Here is a 6,189-nt window from a genome sequence, read left to right as displayed (position 1 = left end):
AAAAACATCAGATGTTTTATGTGGTAGCCAGGTCCTAGAGGAGGCTACTTTGATGGAATTTTCCCTGTGTGAATCGCCTTACTTGACCATAAGTGCTTCTGGGAGTAATTAGTCTTCCCTCTTCCTCCCCAGGCTGTCTTGTGGTCGGGGTTGGCCTTGAACTCCTCCTCTGTGAACCTGAAATAACCTTGAACTGATCCTCCTGCCCCAGCCTCCGGAGTGCTGGGATTACCAACACGATTGCTACCACACTGTTTAATGGTGGCAGAGACAGCCTAGGGCTTCCTGCCTGCCAAGTAAGCAAGCCGTTCCCTCACCCTTTTGAAACAGCGGTTCGCAACCCCTTTTGCGGAGCAGAGGTCAAATGGCCCTTTCGCAGGGGTCGCCTAAGACCATCGGAAATATCAGATATTTACATTACGATTCATAACAGTAGCAAAATTACAGTTACGAAGTAGCAATGAAATAATTTTATGGTTGGGGGTCACCACAGCATGAGGAACCTGTATTAAAGGTGGCAGCGTTAGGAAGGTTTAGAACCACTGCTTTAAGACATGCTTTTCCCAATTACTTGTGGGTACTATCTTGATGACACACACACACAAAAAGTCAATAAATGTAAAATATTCCGAGCGCGGTAGCGCACACCTGTAATCCCAGCCCTTGGGAAGGCAGAAGCAGGCGGATATATGTGAGTCGAGGCCAGCCTGGTCTACAGAGCAAGTCCAGGACAGCCAAGGCTACACAGAGAAACCCTGTCTTGAAAAAACAAACAACCCACAAAATAAGCGTAAAATATTGTATTATCACAGCCAACAGCCCTAAAAATGACTTGTAAAAATGCCTCGAAAGATCTCAATTTTCTTACTTTTTCATGTGGACCATTGAATATTTTTTGAAAGGCTCTAGTATATGGGCCTTACTTTTAAGAAGCTTCAAGGGACATAGCCATCCCCCTTAGAAGCTGCACCTGTACATAGGTCTAGCAGGTAACTGTTTGGGCAATTCTAATAGTCCTGAGGGGAATGATAAAGTAAAAATAGACACCCCCCCCAAAAAAAAACCCACCCAAAACAAAACAAAACAAAAACTTTAAATTGATCCCAAATACAGCATTTTGGAGCTACCGTCCAGATTAATTTTCTGTTGGCAGAGAGATAAGCACTCTGTGACTTACCTGTAAAATAGGAGAAAAAAATTAAATGCCTGCCTCACAGGGCTTTTGGGACAAAAGAGTACATTTATTAGATGGGTGCTTGGAATATTGTTGCCATGTGTTAGGCATTAGTACTCACCCCTATCAGTTTTCTTCATTGCTGGAGGGAAAACATGACAAAACTGATCAACAAAGTAAATTTTAGTTAAGCCTCTTGGGCCACGTGAAGCATTTCCTCTTCAGTCACAAGGTTATCGTAGTTCTCATTTTTATTTCAATTCTGCAGTGTGCAGAGTTCCCCACAGGGTGGCAGGAAATCGTTTGCAATCTTGCAGAGGAGTGCGGTGTCTGTGGTATTTAGTGTCTGCCTTTTAGTAACTTTATCATAAAATGAACTTGATCCATGTTTGGTTCTGTGTAAGCTACTCTGCTTCATTTTCCTCTTATCCACATCTCACGAACTATTTATACTTATTGTTGGAACATTAAAAGGCAATCATTATGAATACAGTTATATTTATATAACTTTCAGATTTGAATATACATATTAATTGCATGTCTTTCTTAAAGTCAGATAATTTAGTTAAGTTTATGATTTACTTTGTTTAAAGTTTTTAAAATTTATTTTTTAGTTTTATTATATTTTTCATTGTAAGCCTACCCTTTAACAACTACAGTCTCAGCCCTCCTTTCCCTTTTGTTTTGGAAATATATCAGGAATTCTTTTTCATATTTACATATAAATTTCATCACATTTATTCATTCATTCACTTATCTCACAGTTTTAAAAGACAAGGTCTCATGTATCCAAGGTTAGCCTCAAACTTGCTATGAAGCTAAGCCTGGCTTTGAGCTCCTGATCTTCCTGCCTTTATTTCCCAAGTATAGGCATTGTACCCTGTGCTTAATTTTTATCCTTTATTCAGCATTTAAGTAGCTCTATTTTTTACAGTTAAAAACACTTCAAAAAGGTTAAAAAAATCAGAAACACAGGACTGCTAATTTATTTTCAAATAATACATTGGCTATATTTTCAGACAATACATTCAATATATTTTTCTTTACTTACATATAATATCTTTAAACTAATGTGTCCAAATGCTAACCTAAAGCAGTATTAAATACTATTTCAATCCAGTTATTACAAATTTTAGAGGCAATATTTCATGTATTCTTTTAAAAAATTGTTTCATGTGTATGAGTGTTTGCCTGCATGCATGTTTGTATATTGTGTATGTGCCTGGTTCTTGCAGAGGCCAGAAGAGGTTATCAGATACCCGGGAGTGGGAATTATAGATGGTTATGAGCTGCCATGTGGGTGTGAGGCACTGAATCCAGGTCTTCTTCAAGAGCAGCACGTTCTCTTAACTGCTGAGCCGTCTCTCTAGCCCCACGATCTTGGTATAGACTCGTTCTGTCTGTTTCCCCTCTCTGCCGGCTTCTCTTTCAGAGCAGCCTGAGTGGGAGGTACTACCCACTCTGCAGCGCTCAGTTTCTCGCATTGTTCTGTCCTGCTTTGTGCTTTTCTGTTCCCACCATTGCTCTTTCTCCCCCTGGGATGTGTTATTAATCTGTTCTAGAGGGCATATTGTACTCCTTTCAGTTGCTTTTGTGAGTGGTGCAAAGGGCTGGAAAGATGGTTCAGTGGAGAAGCACTCATACTCTGCTGTTGTTCCCAGCACTCCAGTCAAGGCTCACAGCTGCCTATACCTCCCACTCCAGGGCACACAGCACCCTCTTGTAGCCTTAATGGGTAAATGCATTCAAAGGCACATCCTCCCGCCCCCAACTAAAAGGAAGTGGTCTTCCCACACTGCCATCTTGGTGTGCCTGAGAATCCTGACTGATAACTCTCAGGCATCAACAGTGCTGCAAAGAGAGGCAAACACCAGGCCCTCACCAAGCCATTCTCCAAAGTCATTGTGTGGTCCCTGACTTCAGTAATGAAGCATGATTACATTGGCAAAGTTGAGGTCATGGATGACCACAGAGCTAAGAAAATCACTGTGAACCTCACAAGCAGGTTAAACAAATGTAGAGGGATCAGGCTTAGATTTGATGTGTGGCTTGAAGACCTAGGAAAATGGCAGAATGAGCTGGTCCCATTCCATAGGTTTGGCTTTATTGTCCAAACAGCCTCAGCTGGCATCATGGGCCATGAGGAAGCAAAATGAAAGCACACAGGAGGGAAAATCCCGAGGCTTGTTTTCTAAGGTTCTAAAGTATACATAAAGTGCAGCTAGAGAATAAATATTTAAAAAAAAAACAAAACAAAACATAGTTACACAGCTTTCTCTGATTTCCCTGTACATCCTGCCTTGTGTGTAGCAAAGTCAGGGTTATCCAATAGAGTAGGAAAGTTTCTAACAGACAATTATCTACAGAGTAGCCCTGGAAAGTCCTTCTGCTTACTTAGGCAAAGTTCCTTGGACCAAGGGTAATGAGGATCACACAGATGTGTGTGTCTGTGAGTGAGTTTGCTCTGGGTGTGCATGTGTGCAAATGTGTGTCTCTCTCTGTGTGTATGTATCGCTGTATGTATGTATGTATGAGAATGTATGTGTCTGAATGTGTGTCTGTGTGCATATATGCATGTGTGAGAATGTGTGTGTTGTGTGTGTGTTGGTGGCCAGTCTGAGATTTTTTTCTAGCTTTATTTTGTGTATGGGTGTTTTGCCTGCATATATGTCTGTGTACTATGTGTGTGCTTTAGAGGTCAGAAGAGAGTTTTGGATCCCCCCTGGAACTAAAGTTAAAGGTGACTGTGAGACACCCCGGGCTTCTGCATGAGCAGCAAGCACTCTTAACCACTGAGCCATCACTTCAACACCAATTAGCAATTTCTGAGATGAGGCCTCTCACTGGGACCTGGCACTCATAAATTTAGCTAGCCTAGTTGTCCAGTGGAATCCAAGGATCCTCTCACCTCTGCTTCCCCAGTGCTGGGATAGAAGTGTGTGCCAGCTGGGTGCGGTGGTAAACTCCTGTAATCCCAGTACTCTGGGAGGCAGAGGCAGGTGAACCTTTGTGAGTTTGAGGTCAACCTGATCTACAAAGTGAGTCCAGGACAGCCAAGGCTACACAGTGAAACCCTGTCTCAAAAAAAAGGTGTCTACCACCACACCTATCTGTTTACATTGTGCTGGGAATCAAACTCAGGTCCACGTAGGTGGCACAGCAGACATTTTACCAATAGAGCTATCATCTCTCAGAAATGAATATTGTTTATTTGTGTTTCTGATTCTCACACAGGCAATTTTTTTTTTTCAAATTTTCAAAAGCCTTTCTTTTCTCCTGGGCAGACAGAGCCTTGCTCCAGAGCTCGCAGCTGGGAGAATGGAGTGCTGCCTTTCTAAGTGCGGTATGTTGGACATAGCCTGTTCACCTGTAGAGACTGGTTCTCATGCCCCACCAAGATCTTAGATGTGATTGCAATCCCTGTGTTTCTAATATAAAGAATACCTTATTTTAACAACAAAGCACCTCTAGAGGACAGGCTCCGACATGCAAACAGTGTCTAGGTGCATTCATAGATGCGATTCAGTGTCACTCCGAGATCTGCTCTTCAGACCTGGGACCAGAAAAGGCAAGACATGATAAGGAATAAGATATTTGAAATATCTTATTTAGATATTAGAAATTGCATGTATAAGCCCCATTTCATGAAGCCTAAGATGTATTAAATAAAAGAAGCATAAAAATTCGTAGACACTAGCAGTTCTCTCACAATCTTTGAAAAACCCCCACAAAATGCCATTTTGCTGGTTAAGTTGAAGATAAAAGTAGATAGAGTTATAAATTCATTTAATTATTCATAACATCAGCCTGAAATGCATGTGTTATATGTCTATCTAACTATCTATCTATCTATCCATCTATCTATCTACTTATTCACTTTATAAAATTCAAAACTAACCCCAGAAGCAGTTTTACTTGGGCATGGTGAATGTTTCCATTGTGCTATGAACTCATCAAAGAAATTGTTCCAGAGAGAATTTGTGCACTCCTCCTGTTTCAGAAAGTCAAATTGGACTATACATAGTACCGTGTGTGCCATTTCTTTATCCCAGAGAGTACTGGAGGGAACCAGTAACACACCTTTTAAAGAGACACGTAGGGCTGGACTGTAGCTGTTCCAAGGGAGAACTAGGCTTGTTTGCTCGAGTGTTTTAGTGTGCTGGGTTTTCAGGATCTGACTCACTTGAGAATAGCTAGGCTGCTGTTTGAGGTTATACGAGTGTGAGAGTCCAGACCTGAACACGGCTGTGTTTTGGGGGGAGTGGAAGAGGTGGTCCTCACATCGTTCACTGAGGAAAGGTTAACATTAGGTTAAGTTACCTATCACGGCCAATAACAGGGCTACTGAGAGTCCATACTCACGTTTTCGTGGTGAGGAGTTTTTCTGTGCGTCTAAGAGAATGGGGCTAGGAGGACAGTACAGCGGGTAAAGTGCTGTGCAGATGTGGAGGCCCAAGTTTGGATCGCCAGATCCTGCGTAAAAACGCCAGGTGTGGCAGAGGACAGACACATGCCGATCCTGGGGGCTTGCTGACCCCCCAAGTGGTAAGCTTCAGGCTCAGTGAGAGACCGTGTCTCAAAAAATAGAGTGGAGAGCAATTCTAGCATCTCCTCTGAGCTCTGTGTGAGCACACATGGGTGAATGCATGGAGGCTGGTGCACATGCTTGTACACACACACACACACACACACACACACACGGGGGAGGGAAATAAAATGAAGAAATGAGAGATGAAAGTTTTAAACTGTCTTTATTTTATAATGTAAAATCCTAAGACAGGCGTGGTGGTGCAGGACTTCAGTCCCAGCATTCAGGAAGCAGAAACAGGCAGACCACTATGAGCTTGAGGTCAGCCTGACCTATATAGCAAGTTCCAGACCTATATAGCAAGTTCCAGGGCTACACAGAGAGACCCTGCTTCAAAACAAAGAAACCAACAAGCAAATCCCAAGGTTTGCTAAAATACAGCATCCTGTCACCATAGCGGCTGTGGGGGCAGAGATCTATTTAATCG

Source organism: Psammomys obesus, unplaced genomic scaffold, assembly GCF_907164565.1.
Source record: "Psammomys obesus unplaced genomic scaffold, mPsaObe1.curated_primary_1811, whole genome shotgun sequence".
In the NCBI taxonomy this organism is placed as follows: Eukaryota; Metazoa; Chordata; class Mammalia; order Rodentia; family Muridae; genus Psammomys; species Psammomys obesus.
This window is presented reverse-complemented; position numbering follows the sequence as displayed.